Genomic DNA, 24,847 nt, shown 5'->3' with positions numbered 1-24,847 from the left:
TCAGTTGCTGGGCACCTCTTCCCTCTTTGCCCTTCACAGTTGACCTCTGGTCTACCTTCGCTGTGTGCCTCCTTAGAGTCCTGGTGGCTCCATCCATCTTCTGGCTCAGGAATTCCATTGATTCTTGGCAATCAGTTTCTCCAGACCATGATCCACCCACCCCTGGGCCGCTCACCCATCTCACAGGTCCTGAGCCAAGGAGGGGACAGAGAGACGGACAGGACCCAAGCCCCACCCATAGAAGAGCCCTCAGTTCCATGAGGATCAGAGAAGAGGCAATTCCAGTGTGAATGAGCAAGACACACTGAAGCAGGAAAAGGGAGTCCTGTAGGCCCTCATGGGAGTAGCCTGAGGAAGGCGGGCAGCTGGGCTGAAAGTCCCCAGAGGCGTAGAATTCTTTACAGGGCACTTTAGAATCAGTGTCAAGACAGTGTTTGAACATGCAGAAGGTCTCAGAAATGAGACTTTAGAGGGAGTATAGACACTGACTTATGGACAAAAAAATTCCAAATGTTCAACAAGTTGCATGTGTTTTATTGTTAGTTTTATTGCCAACAGTAGTGGCATATGCCAGTACAGGAAACTCATATTCCCAGAGCAAAGCCGGACTGGCTGTTCTGGGCACACAGTATTTCCCTCTGGTCAGGAGCTCATCATCTGCAAGTGGATGTGGGGCCTGGGTGGGGTGAGGCCCAGGGGATGATTGATGCTCCCAGGTCAGCTGGCCCATTCCTCCCTTCTCTCATCATGTTACTCTAGAAACATAGTCCTATTTCCAAAAAAAAAAAAATTAAAAATTACTAGAATACTAATTACCTAGCCATGTGCGGCTCCATTTCCTTGATTCTTGCCACCCACCATTCCCACGGAAGAGATTCCAGTGAATTTGCATATAATGAGCATCAGAAATAATTGCAGCAATAACAGCATAAACATTTGCATTGCTCTCCCCGTCGCCAGGCACTGCCTTGACAGGCTGGTTGTCCAGTCGGGCTTTCTAATCACCCTATAAGAGCCGTAATATTGTTATTCCCATTTTACAGATGGGGAGATGGAAGTCGCAGCACTAAGGCCACTTGCTTGACTTAGCATAGTAAGGGAGGGGGCAGGAAGCAAAACCCACACTTCCTGGGTGCAGAGCCCAGGACCCACCCTTGGCATTGCTGCAGAGATGCTCTAATTTTGTGCTATGTCCATTTTACAGACTGGAAACGAAGCTGAGCCACGTCCATGACAGCTGGTCCTGGCCACGCATTTGGGTGATTTGCATTCTCCCTCCAAGTTCCAGGCTCCGTGAAATGTGAGACCCATGTGATTCCAACGACATTAATATCACCTGTAGTTTAGTGGCGGGGAGGGCCCCCACGTCGGGCTGACATTTTCCACCTGAGGAGTCAGGGGATTTGTCACGCTGTGGGCGTAGTTTGCCCTCTGCCATGCCTTCAGTCTCTGACTCATCTCTGAGTCTCTTTCTATTCCCAGCCTCTTTATTCACCCCAGTCCCTCTCAACCACATCACACTGCCCTTCCTGTTTAGCAATGTCGCCTGACCCTGAGGGGCTCCCCAGCTCAGCTTCTGCTCAGCTTCCTGTTTGAGAATCCCACCCTGTCCTGGCCAGCAGGCGCCCCCAGACAGCCCCCCGGCCCATGCTGTCCAAGTTCAATTCTGAACGATGCTGTCGGGGATGAAGTGTTCGGCATGCCAGGAGGTTCAGCTCCGGGGTGCAAGGCGAGGATTTTGAGTAGGCAGCAGCTGAACATGAAGTTGTTGGGTGGATGTGAGGGAGCACAGGAGATGGAAAAGGCTCAATCTGATGATTAGCCTTGAGATAGGGGAACTTCAGAAGAAGGTTTGAGGAGCCTGGGGGTTTGAATGGGAAGAGAGAAGCCCCAGGTTATTAGCAACTGTGCCATGCCTGGGTTACAGGAGCCCTCGCTGAGTCTGGAGACCATTTCTGGGCAGCAGTGTGTGGATTAGGTCAAGCAAATCCTTTCTTCTTGATGGGCTTCCATTTCTTATTTATAAAGATACAGGATTAGGTCCGACCACCTTTTTCAGGCATCCCTAACTTCTATTATTTTTAGTTTCATTGGCCTTAAGAAAGTCCTCCTTAAAAAAAAATATGCAAAGATTTACTGTTTTTCTATGCTATACTTAAAAGTGAAAGTTTAAAAAAATTGGAAAGTGGAAAGAAGAAGGAGGAGGAAGAGATGAGGAGGAGGAAGGCAGTGCCCTGCACAAAACCCCATGGGGTGGTGCATTGCACCCCGATCTTCTATAGGTAACAATTCAGTTCCGTATATTTACTGCTCACGAATCTATGCAGAGGGTGCTTGGCTTCATGGGTCCTTCTTGATGTTACATCACATGCATTCAGTCCGAATTAGGGGATTCTTTTCCTACACAGAGTTTCTGAGACTGCAGAGCCATCATCTACAAGGTGTGACAGCTGAACATTTATGCAATTTATTTCCTGCCCCCTTACCCTATAGCACTGACTCTGCACAGCCTCCTAGATTGACAGGCCCCACCAGAAATGGTGGCACATGCAGAGGGTGATTGAGAGAGTGGAAGAAGGGACGCGGTCCTGTTGGGAGCAATAAGAGATGGAACTGTGGGGGCTGCTACCCCAGGAGGCCTGGCAGGGCAGAGAGGGAGCCGGGCCAGATTTCAGAGAAAGTTAAAGCCATGGGGGTGAGACTGGGCAGCCCTGGGAGGAGGAGTGTGGCACTGTGTGTCCCTAGAGTCCTCCGGGACCATCAGTCCTGATGTGTCCTGACTCTTGTGATCTCCACCGTGGTTCAAACCCAGGCCAGGGCTTTATTACCTGTTCAAAAATGTAACAAGAGCAAGCTCAAGGGTGAGGGCGGGGAACAGATGTGACTGCGGGCCCATGTTTCCCATCCTCCGTTCTCTTTCCTGGACATAGGGCTGCCTCTCTGGGAACTCCTTTGCCAGGCAGGACAAGGCACGGGTTACTGTGGAAGGTTCAAGTGTGAAAACAGTTATTGCAGGCAAGACCCTGCAAAAAAAGAAAAGCCACTTGGCAGATCTTGAAGTGCAGACGCAGCAAGAAGTGAACAGAGCAGTAGTGCTCAAGCCGCAGCCCTGGACCCCAGTCTGCAGCCGCAGAACCCTGGGTGGGAACCAGCACTTTACCAGGTCCGTCCATTCGGGCAGCTTCTCCAGCATGGCCAGTGTGAGAGCCGCTGAATTGGGGTTCAGAAGAAGAGAGCCGCAGGAGGCCACCTCTTGACTCCAGCAGGGCAAACAGCAGATCTAGTTTGCCCAGGTCCAAGTCCTGGGATGTGAGACTTTCCATGCTGAGCCAGCAAAGCTCCATGCAACCCAGGAAGACAAGGTCACCCAACCCTCAGGCCTACTCAGAGTAACAAAGCCACAGTGTCACAAAGTCCACAGTTGTCTCCTTATCACATCTTCAGGGCATCTAGGCTCAATGCGGGTCTTATCTTCTGTGACCTCCACAGGATCCACGTGGGACAAAGAAAAAGCCTTTGCATCCCAGGGGAGGTGCAGTCAGAACCAAGACCAGTCCTCACGTGGGTCTGGTCACCAGGTGGGCTCAAGCTCCACCCTCGCCTTGGGCCAGTTCCCAGGAGATATATTCTAGGCAACAAGGCTGGTCTAGACCTAATCGGGTTTTCTTTTGACACACACAACTCCCCCAAACCAGAAGGTACTCAATAAAACATATTGGTTGACTCAATGAATGGAGGGACAAGTCAACGGAGCCTCATTCAGCACACACTCAGGAAGTCATTCTTCTCTGTCCCCCGGCTCAGAGGTCTGTCTGTCTGCCCGGCACCCAAATCTGTAAGAATGCTGGGGCGGTGTGGAACAGAATCGCTGGGTTGGTGGGCTAGGGGGCCAATGTAGTCTTACGGCAAAGGCAGGGGTGGGGTTTGGCCCCTTCTGGAACAAGAGGAAGAGCACTGGTGGCAGATCCCACGGCACCGAGACAGCTCACACTGAGATGGACACTCACAGCTGAACCCGATTCTGAAGGGGGCTTTCCCTGTGCAGCACTAGGCGACTCTGCAGAGGTTCCCTAGAGGACTCAGGAATTCAGCCTCTTGAACTTAACCATTCTCACCCACCTCTGGGGCACACCTGGGCCGTTGACTCTTGGCCTCTCACAAAAGATCAATGGTTGTTGAAGGTCCCTGAGAAAGAATCTGACTTCAGAAGAGAGTGAAATTCTACAGTCGCTGGTCCCAGAGGTTTTCTGAGCACTTCAAGGAGAGGTGCTGGGGTGACACGTCCCCTCTTTTTCTGGTCCCCTCTGTTGGCAGAGGCCGACCCCTCCATGAATCAGTAGAGTGCTGAACTTGAACTGGTTATTTCTGGTTCAAAATGAACTGGTAGAGAACACATGCGATAGTGCAGAATGAGAAAAAAAAAATTTTTTTCTGTCAAGACTGAAAAAAAGTATTGTTTTTCCCTTAAGCCAAAGAAAGTTTTTTTTTTTTTTTTTTCACATCTGGAAATAGGAAATGAAATTCCAGGGTAAAGTCTTTAGATTTACTTTCATATATTTATTCACTTGGTAGACAGCCACTGTGCCCCCAAGGTGCTATGACCAGGCACAGTTGAAAATATAAGCCAAGAAGCATGGATGGCACCCAGTCTTTGCCCTGGGGAAACACAGGAGCCCGTGAATAACCACAAAATAGCAAGCCATTCCCAACAGCATGGGCGGCTTTATCTCTGGTACTAAGAAGTCCGACATATTGGTCGGCCCCCTTGAACCCTGTGCAGGAAGTGAGTGGCCATCCCTTCTGAGTTCTTCCCCACCCATCTATTTCAACACTTAAGTTCTTCCTGTACTTGAATCCTGAGTCCACAGTTTTCTGGACGTCTACCTGTACTTTGGAATCCTCAGCTCTTCTAGAATGTGTTTCTCCTGCTCTCTTCCACCTGTAAACTTCTATTTGCTCTGCAACACCCAGATTACCTCCTCTAGGAAGCCTCGCTGCTTCCTAGGGGTCTGTCCCTGGGGGAAGGACCCATGTGGAATGAGGACTTCCTGCACAACTCTTTCCAAGTTTCAAATGTGTTGACCTCCTGCCTCAGGCCCTTTGCACTAGCCAATCTCTCTGTTCTTATATTCTCTGGACAGTTCTGACCCGTGTTGATCATCAAAGCTAAAAAGTCACACCTCTGTGCCCTGCTGAGACCTGGCCGGGATTTGGCTTCAGCCTGAGTCTGGATTTTCTCAGCCTGGGGCAGCATCTGTGTGGGTGGGTTTGTTCCTAACAAGCTGGGACTGTCTTTAGGTCCTTAGGGTAGGGAATTGCTAAATCACAGGCACTTACTTTTTTTTATTCACCTTTCCTGGGTCAAGAGCCCATTTAAAATGTAAACACAAGATTGATCTAAAGATCTGAGTTCCTGTTCCCTACCCGGGTCTCTCCTAAAAGCTCCGAGGCAGAGACTTTGCAGATCTTTGGGTGCCCTTCAAGTGGCGTGGGCTCACTCCAGGCTCAGACTCCTACTCTGCGCATTTGGATACAGTACATTAGGTACAGAAGTGTGACCCCCAAGGGGCCTGAGCACCGATCATGGTTTGGGCCTTTTTCTGGAGAATCCCATACCCATCACCTCTGTTATCCATCACAATGGCTTTCTGAGGGGACTATTAATTTACTGATTATATACATCAAGGGTTGGCAGTCTGAGGCTCGAGAGCCATGCCTGCTTGCCACCTGGTCTGCAAGCCGAGAGCTGGAGCGCAGCCTGCCCCTTTGTTAACGCGCGGTCCACGGCCGCTTTCAGGGTCTGAAGGCCGAGCCGAGCCGAGGAGCCGAGCAGAATCCATGTGACCTCAGACCCTAAAGTGTTTACCACCTGGATCTTCAAAGAAAGGCTTGGCCACCCCTGTGTGGCTGGCCACACCAGATATGAAAGGTCGCCGTCCCTCTCGCCGAGGATGGCCATTCTGCGGTGGGGTGGAGGTCAGGTTACACCTGGCTCCTGTTTTCTCCCCTCCTGGGTGGGTGCGTACTTCCCCGCCTGTCCCTGGGCCTCCGATTCCCACCTGTGAGATGCGGTGTTGGACCTGAGGACGTGATGTCCATCCTGGCCAGCACTGAGCAGCGTCTGTCCGGGACGTTCGTGGGTCCCTGTGTTGGAAGGAGGGCTGGGATGGTCCAAGGGAACAGGACACAGCCGAGCTGATGAGATTTGTGTCCAGGGACATCACTCTAGAATCTTCCCTGGCGGTGGCACCAAGTGGCATAACTTGCACTTCTGTTCTTGCCGCAAGCTCTGGAATCACGGCAAGAACATGGCATGGCTCGGTAAGTGAGGGACACCGGTTCCCGCCTGGGTTGTCTGCGGTGAAGCTCCCTGGGCGGCCTCTGTCTGCTCACACCTGCCCTGGTGGTGGCCACCCCCACAGACACCGTCCTGGCTTTGGACCCTCTGGAGTCTGGAGTCCATTTACTCTGGGGCAAGGCTTGTTTTAAATTTGCTGCATTCAGAACAAAATGGCTCACTTCACTATTTTCCTTGGTTTCCCCCCAAAGGTAGAAGCCATTTTTACATGGGAATTTGCTTGAGAAGCATATCATTAAAAAATTAAGTTGGACGCACATGTGCATACAAACGAGTAGGACTGGGAAGGAGGGGCGTGGTGGGCACCCTGCTCCTGTCACCCAAGATGCTTCCCAGGAGCACCCACAAAGGGTGCACGGGGTCTTCACCACTGCTGCCACTTCAGGTGATCCCAGCAGTGCGATGACCTCAGAGTTCCAAGCTTAATTAAAAAAATATGCTGATACCCACATGGTCTCTCCAGGAATGGGGTTGTTTGAGGTCAGAACATCAGTGAAGATGCTTTTGTCAAAGAAGTGGGACTTCTGTGGGAAGGTCGACATGACGTATTTATTAAGTTTGTTTTCTTAAAAAATAAATTTGGGAAAGAATTAGGAGTCTCTTTGAGGATCTGTAAAATTCCAGAGGCCTTTGCCTGCACACATGTACGTGTGTACGCGAGTGTACAGGTGTGGGATTGCGTGTGTGTACATGTGTGCTTGTGTGTGCCTGTGTGCACATTCGCGCGTGTCAATGGGAAATTCAAGGACCTTCACAGAAGAGGGAGAACAGGGCCAAGGACTTTGAAGCCCCCAACAACCTCAGCCGCCACCCCCCATGGCCCAGCTCTGCCTTCATCTGTTTCATATTTTGTACATTCACTTACGATTTCGTTTGGAAACAGGTTTTCACTCTTGTAAAAGCAACTTGAAACCCACTGATGCATTAGAAAGAGCAGAGGATGAAATTGGGGGGAACTGCTTCGAAGACCTGGGTCTGAGATGGCCCCATGCGTAATTTTCAGTGCTGAGCTTTGGCTTCCTGTCTCCAAATCAGCTTTTTGGAAAGGGGTGGAGATGACTCTGGTGTCTCAGGTTTCGCTACTTCTTCTGCTTCCAAGCCGGGGTCTGGCTTGTTGAATCTCTGGCTGGGCACGAAGCCTTGCTCTTTGCCAGAGGGGTCCAGAGGCTGGACAGGGCTCATCTCACCTGTGTATTTGCAATTGTTCCTAGAGTGCCCCGTCCTGCACGGGAGCGGGGACCCATGACCTGGCTCAGCCCCTTCATTCTCTCTCTCCTCCACCAAGACAGAAATGCTGACAAGTAATGACGGGGTGGGGGGGGGGGCGGAACACTTGTAAAAGTTTTCCTCATCTTGGGGAATTTACTTGGAAATTTGTGCCGGATAAAGTAATTAGTAAACTCTCTCCTAATCGTGTTGCGAAGATGTAATTTTTTCACACCTTCCCTGACTTTGACACTGCGGCTTTTGAAACTTCATCTTGCACTGAGCCTCATTGTTCTTTAATCTGCTGCACTCTGCATTGAGTATCACGGAAATTTCGCACTTACTATGTCAATAACATCTGGCAAAATTGCCACCTATTAAGAGTAAGTGTTCTTTTTTCTCCGGTGAGAAATGTGATGGTGTATTATATTGGTTTCCCTTGAGAGGCTAAGGAGACAATCTTAAAGCGACAAATGCATTAAAGAAATAACCTGAACTCTCAGAAAAGGTTACGGAAAGTCAGAAACTTTTCCCCCCTTGCTCTTGGTGTACTTATTTATTTATTTGTGGGTGGGGGAGGGGTGCCGACAGCCGCTTCTTGTGTGCCATGAGGGTGGATTTTTTGATGCAGGATGCTTCCTCCGTGTCAGAAGTGGCTACTTCTGCCCTCTCCCGGGAGCCTAGTTCCTGGGCCAACCAGGGGTGCTTCCTAGGCCCTTTGAAGGACAGTCCTGCTGAGGACCTTGCTCCTTTCAGCTATGGTAAAAACAGCCATGAGCAACTAACTGCCTTTGAGGCAGGCTCGGCCACCCATTTGTTGGGTGGCATCAGGCAAGCATTAAACATTTGGAACCCCCGTCTCCTCCTCTGGACAATGGGATGCCACCACTGCCTGCCAGTGTTGGGCTGAGGGTCAGTGGCATGGGTCAGAGGCCCGGGCACCCAGTGGGCCCACAGGGAGGAGGCACTGATACAAAGGGCCACTAGCACAGTTAACAGCTCCTGGGTGCCTGAGGAGCTGGTCGGGTCTGCCCCCCGGGGACTCAGACACCTGTGATTCATGAATTGAAATTACACATGAAATTGTCCCCGTGTGCAGCAGGAGGGGGACTTTCTTGCCTCTCTGCTGACCTTCAGCTCACAGCCCCGCAAGAGCGTCACCACAGGCAGAAGGAGCACATTTTCATCAGCTGTGCACTGATGGCATAAAGGGGGAGGAAGAGTCCTAAAGGACGTGGCATCCATGACAGGAGGTGACGTTCACCTGCCTAGCACTTCCTGAGTCCAGGGGTCGGCTGGTCTGGAGTGGGCTCCACACCCAGTCTGCTCTGGGGCAGAGGTGGCCCAGTGTGGGCAGAGGGAGTGCATTGGCTGTGACAGTGGCCAAGGTGTACTGAGTGCGTGCAGAGCCCTGTTCTCAGTGTCCCCCCTCACAACATTCTTGCAACACCCTACAGAAGCATGTCATCTCCATTCCATGGCAAGCAAGTGGGGGCCACAGAATAGTCTGGAAGCTGGCCGGAGTTCTTGCCCATCAGTTACAGAGTGAAGTTCATAAGCCCTGGCCTGGCCTCAGGGCCCTTGTGGTGAGTCTCCCTTACCCACAGAAACTTCCAGCCAAGCCGTTTCCCATGCCCACCCCGTCCAGCTGCCTGGTTTCCCACACAGGTTTCCTGGGCCTACAGTCTCTTCTTCGGCTCTGCCTTCCGGCACCTTCATCCCGCCACGAGTGTTTTCCTTCAGTGAAGCTGTGTGGGTGACGTTGAAGAACAGGGACGCGTTTACTGTCCTCTCTACACCCCAGCACTGTGATGCTGCGGTTGGCTTTTGTGGAAGGTCCAATCCAATAACAAACAAAGCCTCCATGAAGGTCCCTGGGAGTCCTTGGGTCAGGGAACATCTAAACACTTGACTCAGTTGCCGATGTGGACACAGCGGAAGATTTCGTAAGACAAATCTGCCTTTCAGATTTCTGTCGAATACCCTGAAAGCTCCGGCAGCCCCGAGTCCACATCCACACATGGAAACATCAGCCCGGTTCACAGGGGCACACGTTGGCAGCTTATCACCGTGCCCACCCCTTCCTGGTACCTTGTACCTGGCTTTAAAAATTTTTCTTCTTCATATTATTAAAGACACCAGCTCGGTTCTTGGAAGAGGCGCTTCATACAGGCTTAGGGTTCCCCCCCAACTCGTCTCAGAAGTCACCTTCTACAGGCAGCCCTCCTGGATACTGCCGATGGATTGAGGGCCCACGACAGGCCTTCCCCAGAACCCTGGACGTGCCTGTCCTTGGAATCATCACACAGGTTAAAAAGGTCCGTTGACTGGTCCATTTCCCCGAGAAGCATGTGCAACTTCCATCAGAGACAGAGTCTTCTTTGTTTGAATTCCCCGTTCCTACCCGGACCCTGTAGAGATGGTCTCTGGTCTCATTCATGTCATGCGAGATGGATGGATTTATGAACAACACTGGGCCCCCCGACCTTCAGCTTCCTGCCCCCGAACCAAGAAGTCAGGCAGGTTATATCTTAAGCCAATTTCCACTCTAAAATTCCAATTCTCAGTTGAAAAACATCCATATTTAGATGACTGTATTTTTGTTCCAAATGCCCGAAACATTTTATGTCCTGATAATATTTACGGGTTGTCCTCAGAGATAGCTAATTGGATTTGCCATCCAGCTCTCAGGGAAAACGTATGGAGGAGCGCCCCTCATTACTCACCCCCGAAGGCGTTAGCTCACCCTAAACTCAGTCGCTGGGATTCAGAGAACACCGAAGTGGAGCAGGAAGGAATCATGTCCCCGGCTGTCACCCTGGTCTTTCTTTTGCATATACCACTTGGACAGAGGCATTTGCAGCTGAATTGAACCTGTGTTAAAATCTCCAGTTTATGTACCGCCAGCTGTAAACAAAAGGGTTAGGGCAGCGGTGGGTTACAGAAGCTTGTCCCCCTTTTTCTGAGAGGTGCCTTCCTTACTGACCTCCACAGTCCAGAGGTGACCCGACTCTTGAGTTCCTGAGACACATGGCACATTCCTTGGGGCAGCGTTTCATCTAAAATGAGAGCAAAGAACAAGAACTGCATTTTGTGAGATGCAAAGATACATTCCTGAGCTCTCCCCGCCCTTCCCACCTGCACCCCGAGGTCTCGTCTCTGTTCGTTTACCTCCTCATGTCTTTCTAACATTAAGTTCTTTCACTCTTCCTCATCAAGGGAAGAAATAAAACTTAAAGAACTGCATTGAAGTAATTCTGCACCTGTCACTCGCTGTCCCTGGACTTCACCTCTCTGAGGGTAAGGACTGTGCCTACTTTACATGTATTTTCTCAGTGTATCTAACCCAGCGTGACCATGGCATCAATGAAGGAAAGAATGATAGAAAATATGAAGGAGACGCTTCTGGCTTTGGTCCTTTGTCAAGTCCTAGTGCAAGCCAAGCTCTGTGCTAGTCTAACTACGTTTGTGTTTCATTTCATCCTCACAACTCGGAGATGCCAGGTGTTTTTATTACCGTCACCATTATTGACAGTCTTACTAGGTAGGAATCTGAAGTGCGAAGAGGTTAAATGACCTTCCCAAGGTCAAGAACTGGTGGAGCCAGGACTCAAATCCACGCAGTCCAACTTGGCACAGAAAGCAATCTAGGCTGACTATAGAAATGTGAGGGGTTGACGAGATGGCTCAGTGGTACAGCACCTGCCTAGCATTGGCGAGAGGCCCTGGGATTGATGCTCAGCACTTGAAGAAAGAAAAAGAAATGTAAGGAAACCAGTGTTCCACTGTGTGTGCACCTAGTACAATTGGTTGTACCCGAATACTGTAAAACCGAGATGTCCCCTTTGGTCTCAGAGTCCAGCTCAGCTCTGTCATGTAACTGCTCACTCCTATGTGACCAACCCCAGAACACCCACTGTTGGGGTCAGGACTGGCCACATCTAGGGTGCTCTAACACAGAGACCTTGGGCAATGTGTCTCCTGAACTCCAAGAACCATTTTATCCTTTAGTCTTTCTCAGGTATTTCCTGTTCTCTCTAAATGTAGACCTTGTGTCCTCAAATTCTGCCAAGAGGTGAGATCTGGTGCCCTGGGAGCAGACTGGGCTCTGCTACTGCCTAGAAATTGGTGCTGTTAAGCTGCCGTGAGTGAAGGTGGAGAAGGGAAAGTGGCCTGAAAAATTATCACATTTGGAAATAGAAGTACCCTTAGGCCACCAGCATACCATGCCTGCAAAGCAACAGTTGGCTTAGGGACAGCAGTTTCTGTGCAGTTCTAGGTGGTGAGGACAGCAGGAAGCAGATTCTAAGATGCCGCCTGAGATTACTGCCCCCTGGTGGGCACACTTAGAAAGTACCCTTGGGGGCGGGCAGGGGGACAGACTGGGTATGTGGTGGATGTCACTCCCTGATTGGGTTCCTTAGCAGGACCACAAAGAGCCAGTGATCCTGGAGAAGGGACCGAGCTCTGGCTGAGATCACAGCTCAAGCTAACACCTGCCACACTGATTTCAGCCCTGGGAGACAAAAAATGTCCCAGGGTCCTTGCTAGCTGGCACTCTGATCCTGGGACACTGTGATGATTGATTGTTCTGTGCAGTTCAAAGCTGATACATCTGTGATAATTCGTTATGTAATAACAACGACAACAAAATAATTCATACGCTGTGATCTGAATGTTGCTGTCTTCCCCAAATCCAAGTGTCAGAAGCCAATACCCAGTGTGACATCATCAGAGGTGGGGCCTTAAGGAAATGACGGAGTCTCAAGGGGTTCACCTCCATGTGTAGGACCTGTGCCCTTACAGGTCCTTGTCCCTTTCTGCCATGTGAGGACAAACGTTCCCCTCCTCTCTCCCACCACGGGAAGATGCAGTGAGGAGGTGCCACATCTTTGAAGCAGAAATCAAGCCCTCCCCAGATACCAAATCTGCTGGCACCTTGGTCTTGGAAGTCCCTACCTCCAGAACTTTATGCTGCATATAAATGACCAGTTTAAGGTATTTTGTTATAGCAGCCTGAGGGGGACTAAGACATTGGGGATGAAAAAGTTACTTGTTGCCACAATAACTTTGGTAAGCAACCATCCGAGCCTATGGTTTATAACGACGGGCGTTACTATTCGTGCACCTGTGTCTTGGGCCTGTGCTCAGCACAAGCCTGCTGTCACTTTCCCCTTCACATCAGCCAAAGCCAAAAACAATGTCAAAGGTGAAGGGAAGCACACGTCACCCTGAAGAGGCTCAGGATGGGCAGGGAGGAGTGAGGGGGCGAGGATCACAGCCAACAATACCATCTACACAGAGAAGAAATGGCAATGGTGACAGGCACTGCTGACCTCGTGGTGCCAGGATCTTTCTTGTCTCTGGGGTCTTGAACTGGTGGTGACAGACTGGACCAGTGGACCCTGGGCATGTCAACTCAAACCCAAGGATGATGGGAAACTTTATTTTTTCTGTAATGGGATTCAGTTCACTCAGCGCCGTTCACCTGGGTGACGCCTCTGAACCTCCACCATGATCTACCTCTAACCTCCAACGGGAGGTGGGAGTTTGACTTTTAAAGAGCTTGCCATGCCATTTCCTTAATTTGCATATAAGTATCTATTCCAAAGAAGCAGCTCTGCGCTGGTCCAGGGTGCCACGAAGATGCTCCATCCAGAGACAGCGAGGGTCTGCTCACCCGAGTCTAGGAGGCTGGAGAGCAGGGCCACACTTGAACTCCTAATCCCATGTCCCAGGAAGGGTGAGGACAGCATCCCGAGGCAGGATTTGACTCATTCGTTCACGCTTATTCGATTCATTGAGCACCTGTGTGCCAGGCAGCGCACTGCACCCAGGAACGGAAGTGCAAACAAGGTCTTGGTGGGGCCCTTAAGGAGTCACCTCCTGAGTAGAAAGCTGCTCTTTGGAAACCATCAATTATGACATAGGGCGGCAGGCTCCAGGGGCTGCATGCTAAGCTCCAGGGGCTGCATCTTAGGTCCCAGGATGCAAAGCAGCAAGGTGCTTGTCAGGAAGGTGTCCATGGACAGAAAGGTGTGGTCTTAAAGAGGAGCATGGGTCTCCAGGAGGGGAGGTGGGGGCCCCATGGTTAGCCAGGGAGCGGTGTCTACAGCTCTCTCTGTGCTGGAAATCACAGGCTTCTCAGAGGATCTGTTGAAAACCCTAGGCTCTTTCCTGGGGTCCACATACTCCCAAGTGCTTGCCTGCAGTTTCGAGAGGTTCACCAGAATATTCTCTGAGATGCCCTTGGAGTTTCATTCACCGTCTTCCCTGGCCCGGGAGCCGCTGGGTGGCGCCAGGCAGAGCACAGTGCCCAGAGGAGACTGAGTCTTGCCATCTCCTGATTAGCTGGGGCTTGTCCACACCTGCCAGTGTGCTGGCCCGAGTGCCAGGTATCCCCAGGAGCTCAGAGGGAGAGGCAGGGTATGCCCCAACATCTTGGCCCAGGCATGTCCACCAGTGAGACGTGGGAGTGGCTGACTCCTCCAGAGACAGTCACCTCTGAGGGACACGGGTTGACTCTGCAGCACGGCTCAGGAGGACCCCGACCTGTCAGTCATAGGGCCCTCATTTGTATTCTATGATTACTTTCCTCTTAATCTGTCTTATTTCTCTCCCTGTCTCACGGCTGATTGTTCAGTTTCTGCCAAGCAGGAGAAAAGAGCTCAGGATGAACCCAGGACTTCTGCAATGCAAGGCAAGGATTGGATTTTACAGGTCTCTGAAGACTCCTGACAGCAGTCCTTGCACTCGGCTGTGCTCCAGGAGAGATCTGAGAGCGGGATTTCTCGGAATATGCTGCTGACCAGTTTGCTCCGGAATCATCATTGGCTCCCTCTTCCTAAAGGTCCGGGTTTGGTCATGGAGCCATTTGTTCTCCAGGGCCCAGAGGGATTAGGCTAACCATCAGCAGCAATAACAACCAAGGATTTTATAAATGCTGGGCAAGGTGCTGTTGGGATGAACCAGAGGAATTGTAAGTTGGAGAGCCGTCCAACTTGTTCTTACCGCGAGGCCTGTGGCTGGAACAATGACTGCTGACCTCTTTCTTATCTCTGGGGTCTCCCCTTGAATACCACTGCTCCCCTGACTGCAGATCTAAATGTGTCCCAGTGACTCTTGACCAATACACTCTGTGTCATTTCCCTGTTGGCACTTACTGCAAACTTCAATCATTGACTGTAAATGTGACTGACAGTATTGGTTGTTCTGTGGACTCAAAGTCCCCAGATTAGCCTTTGGGACATTCTGATTTAATTTCTCAGGCTTACCTCTCTACTCGTTACTTTGGTGACTTCTCTTCACACCACACCCCTACACAAATGTGCACATGAAGAACACACACAAATACACAAAGATACACAAACACATCTCCCAAATGCTACAACACACTCATTCAACAAGTTCCTGTGGCCAAACACAACTACATACACACACACATACACACACATACGCACGCACCCCTACAGAGAGGGACTCCTCTTCATCTCTGCAGCCAGGAATGCCAAGGAGGATCCTGAGTGGGAGGTGGCAGGTGGTGGGCGGTGCATTGTCTTGCAGAGCTGAGGGCTCAGGTGCACTTAGAGACAAAGTCAAAGTCACCGCCCTCAGGTTTTCTGTTGCTAATGAGACCCTCAATGCTCATTTGATCCCAGAGGAAAAGGAGATGGAAATGAGACCCACATGGGCCTGGGCACCTTCCCACCTTAGGGTGGGCAGATGAGGCAGGGCAACAGGAGGTGTGGTGTGGCAACAGGAGTGTTCGAAACTAACTCCAGAGCTTCCTGGCCGCCTTCCCAACCAGTCAGCTGCCTCTGCCACCCCCAGTGGACAGCCAGAGGGTCCAGGCTCGAGCCTGTGACGTCCATCGGGTGTCCTGAAAGATGGCTGCCTGGGTTAGCGTCGCTTCTTTTCTGAGTGACTTTATTAGGCCAAACTGGTTGGTGATCATGATGCCAGGTCCCACTTGGGTGACCACTGCTGCCCTGACAGATGCCAGCACGGGCAGGAACTCGGGCATCACGTGGCTGGAGAGGCTGACGCAGTCCAAAGCCTGCTGCAGTTTGGCAGAAAATCTTGATTTGTGCTGTTGTGTTGATTTTCTTTTCTCTTTCTCCTTCTCCTTTTCCTTCTTAAATTATTATTATTATTATTATTATTTAATAAATGAGACAAGGTTCCTTCCCTGACCAAATGAAACCATCTCTTGTTTCTCATTCTTCCCAAAGGTCCTTTTCCTGGGTGTCTCCAGTCCCGCCTCCTCCTGCCACCCTCCCAGCCACGTTGCCCTCTCTGGTCTCTGGAGGTACCTTGTTTCTTCAGGAATGTCCTCTGCCCCGTGCTGCTTCACTTCTCGCCCCTGAGTGCAATTTCTCTCTGTCAGTGATCTTTGAACCAAGAAAGCATTTTAAAGCACAATACAAAAGCCCGAAGCCATAAAAGGGAAGATTGAGGAATTTTTACTTTTATAAATATAAAACTCCTGTATTGCAGTGTATGTGGTATAACTCAGACTAATTTCCTTAATATACAAAGAGCTCTTGCAAATCATTAATATAGAGAACTAATCCAGTGGAAAAGTGGAGAAAAAAAACATTAGTGGACAATTCATGAAAAAGGGAACACAAATAATTACTTAAAAAAATGCTTCTCAGCTTGTTCATAGTGAGCGAAATGCAAAATACCAATGCTAGTGTGGATGAAAATGGGAAAAGGACTTTGCATACCTAATGTGTGTGAGTGATAAATTAGCATATTCCTGGCAGCACAAATTGGCCATATGTATCAAACTTAGCACCACAGATACTCTTTGACCTAGCAGTTCCACTTTAGCAACTTAGCATCCTCGGACTGACACAGATTCACAAAAATGTACTCTTTGTAGCTTCCTTTGGGACAGGGGCTGGTTGGAAACAACCGAACTAAGATCCGTAAATTAAACAAAATATAAAATATTCTGACAATGCGATCTTGTGCAGGCATTAAAAAGAAAGAAGCAAATCTATGTGTCTGTTTGCCAATAAGAAATGATCTCCAAGATGTATTTTAAGAAGAAAGGTGCAAAGTGTGTTACCCCGAGTGTGTTGCCCCTCATCAGCTTGTCAGAAAAGATGGCAGAGATGGGTGAGATTCAACTTTGCGCTGCTGATTTTCTAACAATATGCATGATTCACCTATATTCTTAAAATTCAAAATAGGAACTCATTTTGTAATCGTACATTTAATGACCAAAATCCTCATTTATACATGTTTATATATATAATCTATTTATTTATTTATTTTTAGTTGTAGATAGACACAGTACTTCTATTTTATTTTTATGTGATGCTGAGAATCGAACCCAGGGCCTCCCATGTACGAGGCGAGCACTCTACCACTGAGCAACAACCCTAGCCCTTCATGATATTTTTATGTACACATGAAAGTGAATTTCTATGATCCTCTAAAATGATTTGTAACTATATTATATATCACACCTGTACCATGTCTTGTAGCCACAGTAATGCTCTATTGTAGGTGATGGCTACAATGCAGTATAATTCTGGCATGTCATACATATACATCACATATACAAGTGCATTAATAATGATATGAACACAAATAAATACTCTGAATATTTATATTAATTCTCTAAACAGAAAAAAAAACTAGATAGAGTCTGAAAAAATAATTCTGAATTTTTCTGGGCGTTGAGACTGTAAGCAACTTTATTCCTTTTATGCTTTTGTACACATACATATTTAGAATCTGCCTTGTGAGGGTATATGTGGATATACACACAGCATATCGTCAGCATAGATCTTTAGGTTCTTTGTTTAGTTTTCTTGTTTCTGTTTTGAAAGCCCTGAGAACATGATCCCATCCTTATGCTTTTACCAGGTGACGCACTTTCACAGGCATTGCTTCCTGCAGGTGTCCCCACGCTCTGGAAGAAGCCAGAATCTGAGGTGGAGCCCCATTTTACAGATGAGGTGCAGTCCAGGTCACTGAGAAGGTCACTGAAATGTCAGGGCGGGGCCAGGAGCTACTGACTCACTGACCTCCTGGTGGCCCTGATCTGGAACAGTCCCAGGAAGCATCAAGCGCTCTTGATGTCCTGGAGATGCCCCCCAGTATCCCACCACTGTGCCCTGCTGGGTGGGATGCTGAACGCAGGGCTCACACGGCTCCAGGAAGGATCCCTTCTGCTTTTCTTCTCCTTCTCCACTTCACCAATGTATTTTTGAAAACCACGATCAGAGATAGCAGCACAGATGAGGGCACTGCGTAGAGCATGATGAAAAGTTGGAGAACACACCGGTCCTCTTCTCCCCAGTCCCCCGCTCTGTTCCCTATTTACTGATGTTGGTTTTGTAAACTGGAAAAACCCTCGCGTCTCTGAACCTGGGGCTCCCGATTGGCCCCGTGCTGGTGTGCGGGGTCCGCCCTGCCCCCAGGAACCCCAGGACTAGAAGGGAGGCCCCACGTGGACGGGACCTCATCTTTGTGCTCACTGCCCATGGCAGGACGGGGCAGGGCACAGAGGCAAAAGCACTAGTACGTGGTTGGGTGCCAATGGTGATTTTCTCACTGTCCAGCTTCCTGCGACCTCGGATCTCCCGCTGGAGTGATCCCGAGCAGTGGATTTAACATTTTCATTAAGTACTTCCTTGTGTTTCAGCTTAAAATGTTCTAATTTTGTTGACTTACTTCACAAACATTTATTCAGCTCCTGCTATGGCAAGCACCTCAGAAATCGACTTCCTGTGACAGATCGTAGGCCGCTGTCACACCGACTGCTGTGGCGGATTCTTTTTCCTTTCATCTTCCACGGGGTACCTGGGACAATGCGCTGAGGGCCAGCCCTCTGCAAGGCGGGATGACACAAACCATCCCCGCCGCGCTAGGCGCTAGGAGCATGGAGAAGCTCCATGGTAGCCATGTGCTGGTGGGTTAATGATTAGGAACATCAGTTTCTCAGTGCAACTGGGCACCCAGCTTCGTGAAGAACTTCTTCAGCTTGAGTTTGTTTGGATGAAAACAACATGGTTCCAAATTTCTGTGTAAATCTGAAACCAGACAAGTTTCACACAGTTGCACATTTCAAAAAAGTTCGGCTCCCGTTTGGTAAGTATTCTGTGTATCTGAAAGAAGAAGAAGAAGAAGAAGAAAAAAAAAAACCCTTGTACTTTCCAATTGCAAAATGATTCTTCACTTCCTCTCCAAGCCCTTTAGGAGCATTGAGCCTGTGAGTGTAGACTGGGACGTGTGTGCACCCCAGGATGCTGCAAGTCACTTTGGTGACATGTCAGCTCTGAGGCGTGCTGTACTACCTGCTAGAACAATCTGCTCCCTATAAATACCAAGCGCTCTTCCTTATCCCATGCACCACAGACCTTTAGCCATGATTTCAAACCCAGACCAGCCCATAGGAGAGCCCCGTTCTGAGCTCTCTCTTCACACACCCACACCCACTCCCACACCTACACACACACATCTTTGTCTTTCTGTCCTTCTCTGCATTAACCACATTCTTAAAACCTGGAGATATGCCAATTTTTTTTTCAAAAAAAAAAAAAATCGAAAGTTTTTTTTTTTTTTTGGTAATTGAAATTCATGACAAATTACAGACAGTTTTTTTTCCCCCTTCTTCCTTTCTTTTTTAGAACAACGTGTTCTTAGAAAAAGTGTCTACTTTCTGAGATGGAAGAATGTGGGAGTTCAGCGTGTCTGTGGATGGGGCACACCCACCTTGAGGGACCTGTGGCCACCCTGTGCGGAAGAGCACAAGGGTCTGACCCTAAAGTCTCCGGAAGACCCTGTGGAGGTCAGGTGGCCGTGTGGCCAGAGGGGAAAGCAGGTGGCCCTTTATCTTCCCACTGTGTTCTTTTGCTGCCAGCAAGGTAGGCCCAGGTACCCCTGGCGGGAGGGAGGCCAGGCCTTGGCTTTAGCTGGCCAGGTATTCCACAATTCTGTTCCAGGCAAATCAGTGGCCTCCCCAAGTTTATCCCCAAGGCAGGTCTCAAGGAGTTCCTGTTGTCCAGTGGAATCAATGACGTTGCATTTGAGAAAAGGTTTTGTGGGTTTATTTGGTTCGACTGCTTATTTAGGACTGTTCTTATCATTGCTTTTAGTAAATTCCTTTGATAATTTTGTTTCCCCCCAAAGAGATGTTTTCTCTTTTCAAGGCCATACCAAGAATATCACTTTGGCTTATTAATGGAAACCCGGGGTCTTGTAGCTACTGGTTAATTCATTACCCCACAGCAGGATTTTAAAAGGCATCTGCAGTGTGGCTGTTTCTTTCATGTCTTTGCATGTGCATTTGTGCTGTCTGTGCCCTGCCTCTTTATCTCAGTGAGATTTGCGAGAATCCTCATAGAATATTATAGTTTTACTTGTTTTCAATTCCATTTAAATTTTTTAGGTAAATATGCACCAGTTTTTGGAAAAAAGTAAACTGTTTTTTTCAGTTTCCCCATTTTTTTCCTCCTGATGTCTTTAAACATGGAATGGTGGCACTGTAAAACTGCCTGGCCGAGCTGGGGACCAGCAGAGGCAGTGGAGGCAAGCATCCTACCTGCAAAATTCAAGAGTGTTAAAAATTCAGTCATGGACAGAAATAATCTAATGCAATGTTATTAAAAAAAATGAAAACTGATGCACCAAAATTCACGAAGAACAAAATATTTAACTTTTCAATAAAGACAGGATCTGACGCTGCCCACTGGTTTTAGAAGAATGAAATACACATGCAGGCTTCCGTTATTTCAAAGGCGATTTTGGGAAGCACCTTGGAGGGAATCTCTTATCAAAGGTTTGTGTTTTTTTTCGGATAAAATGTTACAAGCACAGGAGTCCCTTGAGAAGAACCGCTGGCTTCCGGCTCCTCCCTCCGGAGGTCACCCCATCAGACGCTCAGCTTTCCCACCTCAATCTGTTTCCCAGTCCTGGACAAACACTTTTTATTTCTGGAAGCCTCTCGCAGGGGGAGCTAGGGAGTAAGGCACTGCTCAAAGACACTCTCTATAAAGGGACTTTTTTTGTTGTTGCTGGATTTTGATAGCAACTTTTGAGTAGGGCCAAACCGCCTTTGCGGGAATGGGTGGATGGCTGCTAAGGTCATTGTCAAGGACTTGGGATCAATTAGCATGCAGATCAGAGCCTCAGAGTTCAAAGGTATTGTTCCAATTCAATCACATTAGGCAGGGCAGAGATGAACAAGCAGGATGACCTTAATCACCAAGACTTGCCCACTGTGTGTGTGTGTGTGTGTGTGTGAGAGAGAGAGAAAGAGAGAGAGAGAGAGAAGACTAGGCTGACTCAATCTGCAAAGAGGAAGCTGCCCCCACCCCTCATTATTTGTGAAAAATAATATGGACATTTCCTTCCATGTATATTTGAGGACTGATTTAATTGGAAGTGAACAAACTGGATCTGGATTGTAAAGCGTGCCTCCACACATACCCAGACGCATTAAAATGCATTTGGAGGGGAAAAAAATAATATCACTAGTATAATGCCAAGGTAAGTTTTTCCCCCTTTTCTTGCAGACAAATCCTATTCAAACTGTGCACAATTCTTTTAAGTCCCTCCAAGTGAGAGGACTTGAAATTCCACATTCTAAAATACAATCTCTGCAGCCCAAACATACCTTTCAACTGTGCAGTTAGAGCCATCATGGAGATAAATGAGGAAATTTTGAATTTTTAAAACATCACAGGAAGAAGAATTCCCCCCTCCACCCTTCTCAAAGGAAAACCCAATTATTTCCCTGATTTGTCGGTGTTACACGTTGAATTGTGGGCAAACCAATAGACGCCACGCACTCCCCGTGTCCTTAAAAACATCCAGCATGGGAGGTTAGCAACACGGGGCACCCAATGTAAATAAGGTGCGGCCCATCTATAATTATATCTACAGCACACAGGAGATACTTTTATGGTTTGGGTGGAAATGAGGAACGACATGGGGATTAGCCTTTGACAAAAATGTGACATTTAAACAGCTTCACCTGGTTCTGAAAACACTTTGTCCTCCGAGTCGCCGACTATCTGCCTTGGCGTGTAAGTTTGTCTCATCAATTTGGATAAACATTTGCTAAACCCAACAATGACTTCTATTGGAGTGGATTACCCCGGGAAGCTGTAGGCTGTACTAGGGGGAGAACGCCAGAATGCCTCCTCGATATCTTCATTCCCATCGAAAATCAAACGTGATCCGTAACTGAGGTTTTTCCCGAACCCAGTCTCTGCCCCCACCTCCGGCCCTGGGAAGACAGTTAATCATAGCTCAGGAAGATGAAAGATGCTCGTGCAGGGAAACAACTCTCTCGCAGGCAAAGCTGCACCCCAGGGGGTCATGAATGTTGGGGGAGGAACCATGATTCCTTGATGCAATAACATATTGAGACACTTTCGGCTTTACACTCGCTCCCGAGTAAATATAGGACATCTCACCCATGAAGGGTGATTATCTCTCCGGAAAGGAGGAGACCACTTATTAAGGTCTTGTTCCCCAGCAAAAGAAAGAGAGGACTCTCTATGGAGAGAGAAAAACAATCTGGGATTTTTTTTTACTCCCTATCAAAATATATTTCCTCTTAAAACTGTTTTGGCAGTTGGGTGATTACCATTATTATTATTAATTTTGGACTGAAATTGACTGCGCTTCCAAAGCGGTTTTAATACGTGGAGGTTTCAAAAGGCAATTTCCCCGCTGCGCGGCCTTTCAAGGGTTTTTAGTAGTACTTTTATCTGTGGGTGCAATTAAAGACTTTTAAAAAATGTAAATCTGTCACCCAGACCCATAAAAATATTCATTCACTGTTTGCTATTTTATTTGAAAAACGTTGCTACGGAGGCAGGAAAAACAAAACAAAACACAGGACCCTCGAAACCCAGCGTTTACCCAATTATTCAGAAGCACTGTTTCTCCTTTGATGCTATTATTGTGATGTTTTCCCTGAAATGTGGTCCAAGAGAGACATTTTCTTCTTCTTTTTCTTTCCCCTAAACAAGGTCATAGACTTTCCCCCCTCCATGAAGACCAGAAGCCCCCAGCAGAAGATTAAGTAAGTCCTTGCAGTGATATAAAAGTGAGCGCTTCTTTCCTATAATAAAAGGTGTTTAAAAGGTTCGCTACAGCTTTAAACAGAATTACAATTTACTTCTTTCAAGTGTCCAGGCCATAAATTCTTCTCAATTCCCTCTCTCTCTCCTTGTCGGAATTAATGAGATCAGATCTGATCAGGGCGCTGATGTGTTCAGCGCCAAATCACACAACAGCGCGCGCACCGTAATGGAATTTGCATCTAATGCATACATAAATCAAACATCTTTCTGGACATTTTCATATGCATAATGTCATTTCATCCAGTTCTCTCTGTGCAGAGGGGGAGATTTTTCTCTCTGAGAGAATGACTTTCTTTAATGCTTTCATTTTATTTTCGCTGACTGCAGTCCGGGAGAATGCGCTCGGTCGGAGAATCTTTCGGGGCGCGGTTGACAGTTCCTCTTCCAAGAGGGGTCCTTCACATTTATCATGCCTCTTCCTCGGGGGCTTTGTTATGCAAATGTGGCTGAAATTGATAATTCCAAAGTGCTTCATTTCGGCTCCTCGGCGGTTGGAGATGGTAGATAAAAAGAAACTGACAAGACACTCTGATTGCCCTCAATGCATGTAACTCTCTTGCTAACAAGGCTGGATATTGTTAAAAATTCCTATTGTTATGAGGGTGGCGCTCCCATTATGCAGGCCTTGCAAATTTCTGATTTGAATATTAACCCTTTAATCACCCCACCCCCTCACCCCCTCTTTAAAAAAAAATCAATTGCCATCCAATGTCTTCAGGACCCCAAACATCAAATTATTCTTCTATTATGGTGAACAGCTGGGGTACATTGAAAACACTTCATTAATCATTTGTTCCAAGGTAAACTTTACATTTATTTTTTCCATGCAAAGAAAGGGGGTGTTATCTCAAGCAAAGGGACCCCCCAAATACCAAGTAAAGGCGTGGGGCCTGGATTGCCTTCCATTTACACAAAGAGCTGGAAATTAATAATTGAGAAGAACAGTTTGTAAAGGAGTTGGCCTTTCTCCTGCCCCTCCTGCTCTGCACAGGGAGGCATCAGTATTTTAACTTGGCCAAGGTTTGCTTTTCTGTTCAGACCAGAGAAGGCCTCAGGGAGGGGATGTGTGTCTACTGTCACCGGAGTTAAGTTTATTTTACCTGTCTGTCCAGGCAAAGGAGAAAAAAAAATCTCCCAGGTCCCCCTCTTAGTATAGGAGGAGGGGATGCAGAAATCTGAATACCATTTGGAGGAAGAATTGCAGATTGAGGCAGCTCTGGGCATTAGCATACCAATAAGACCCTGGCAGCACACTGGGTTTGTCGGCAGGAGCTGTGAGCCCTGGGCTGTGCGGCAGGGGGCCCAAGCTCGGGGGCACTTGGGGACTGAGGCCTGGGACTTTTCTCTGGAGCCTAAGGCCTGTGTCTCCCCACTCCCAGGACCGGAACCTGGAAAGGAAGGCCTCCTGTTTACACAAATACACACACACACACACACACTCTCTTCCCCAGAAAGTGATCAAACCCACGCGTAGCTTCCCTGATTGAAAAACAAACTTAACAGGAACTCACCTGTCAGCTAATTAAAATTCGGCGACTAAAATTTCTTAGCAGCTTTCCCCTGGTGGCTGGTCTCCAGAAATGTCCACCAGGAAATTGGCCTCGAATTGAAACCTTGGAGCCCTTTAGAATTTCGTTTTCTTTTGGAAATGTTGCTAGTTTAGAAAAGGAAACCAGCAGATCGGTGAGTTGCACTTAAGAAAAAAAATCCCACCCCCCCTCAACAAATGAGATCCTAAGCATGGAAAAGGCTCCAAGCCTGAGCCTGGACTCACCCTGTGGGGCATGGCCCAGACACCCACTGGGGGCTGCGTTAAATGCTTCCCTTCTCTGTTCTGAAGCAGGAAGTGCGGTGTCAGAGACCACCCAGCCTCCCTGTGGTCTGAACCCCTCAGCCTCCTTCCTGCAGCATCTACTAGTCACCAGGGACGTTCACCAGGACCACACAGCCCTGCACAGGCCTGGGACACACACAGCCCTGTGGGTGCTCAAGGGCTTGGGCTCTTCCCCTGTCAGGCCTTGCGTGCCTGTCACCCTCTGCAAGCCATCTCTTCCTTACTAGTCCACGTAGATTTTCCTTTACTTGGAAACACTAAGCTAAATTTTAATGTTTCTTTATTTTGAGTATCAACATCTCAGCCTCACCTCTAATTTATATATATATATAT

The 24,847-nt window shown here is 48.4% G+C and overlaps 1 long non-coding RNA gene across 2 annotated transcripts; it reads right to left on the bottom strand.

The window, feature by feature from the left end:
- Positions 1 to 640: 640 nt before the first annotated feature.
- On the bottom strand, positions 641 to 24,546 carry LOC124090130 (uncharacterized). 2 transcript variants are annotated; one of them, XR_006850964.1, is made up of 4 exons: positions 24,455 to 24,546; positions 24,192 to 24,334; positions 10,551 to 10,623; positions 641 to 769 (listed from the first exon to the last, which is right to left on the bottom strand). It is a non-coding gene; the product is annotated as an uncharacterized LOC124090130 (long non-coding RNA). The 2 variants fall into 2 exon arrangements; XR_006850965.1 differs by lacking the exons at positions 641 to 769; positions 10,551 to 10,623 and adding an exon at positions 17,257 to 18,690.
- Between the last annotated feature and the right edge of the window lie 301 nt (positions 24,547 to 24,847).

This window comes from Marmota monax, unplaced genomic scaffold (assembly GCF_021218885.2).
Source record: "Marmota monax isolate L192 unplaced genomic scaffold, Marmota_monax_Labrador192_F-V1.1 WCK01_AAM20220418_F8-fsc00017, whole genome shotgun sequence".
NCBI lineage: Eukaryota > Metazoa > Chordata > Mammalia > Rodentia > Sciuridae > Marmota > Marmota monax.
This window is presented reverse-complemented; position numbering and strand designations above follow the sequence as displayed.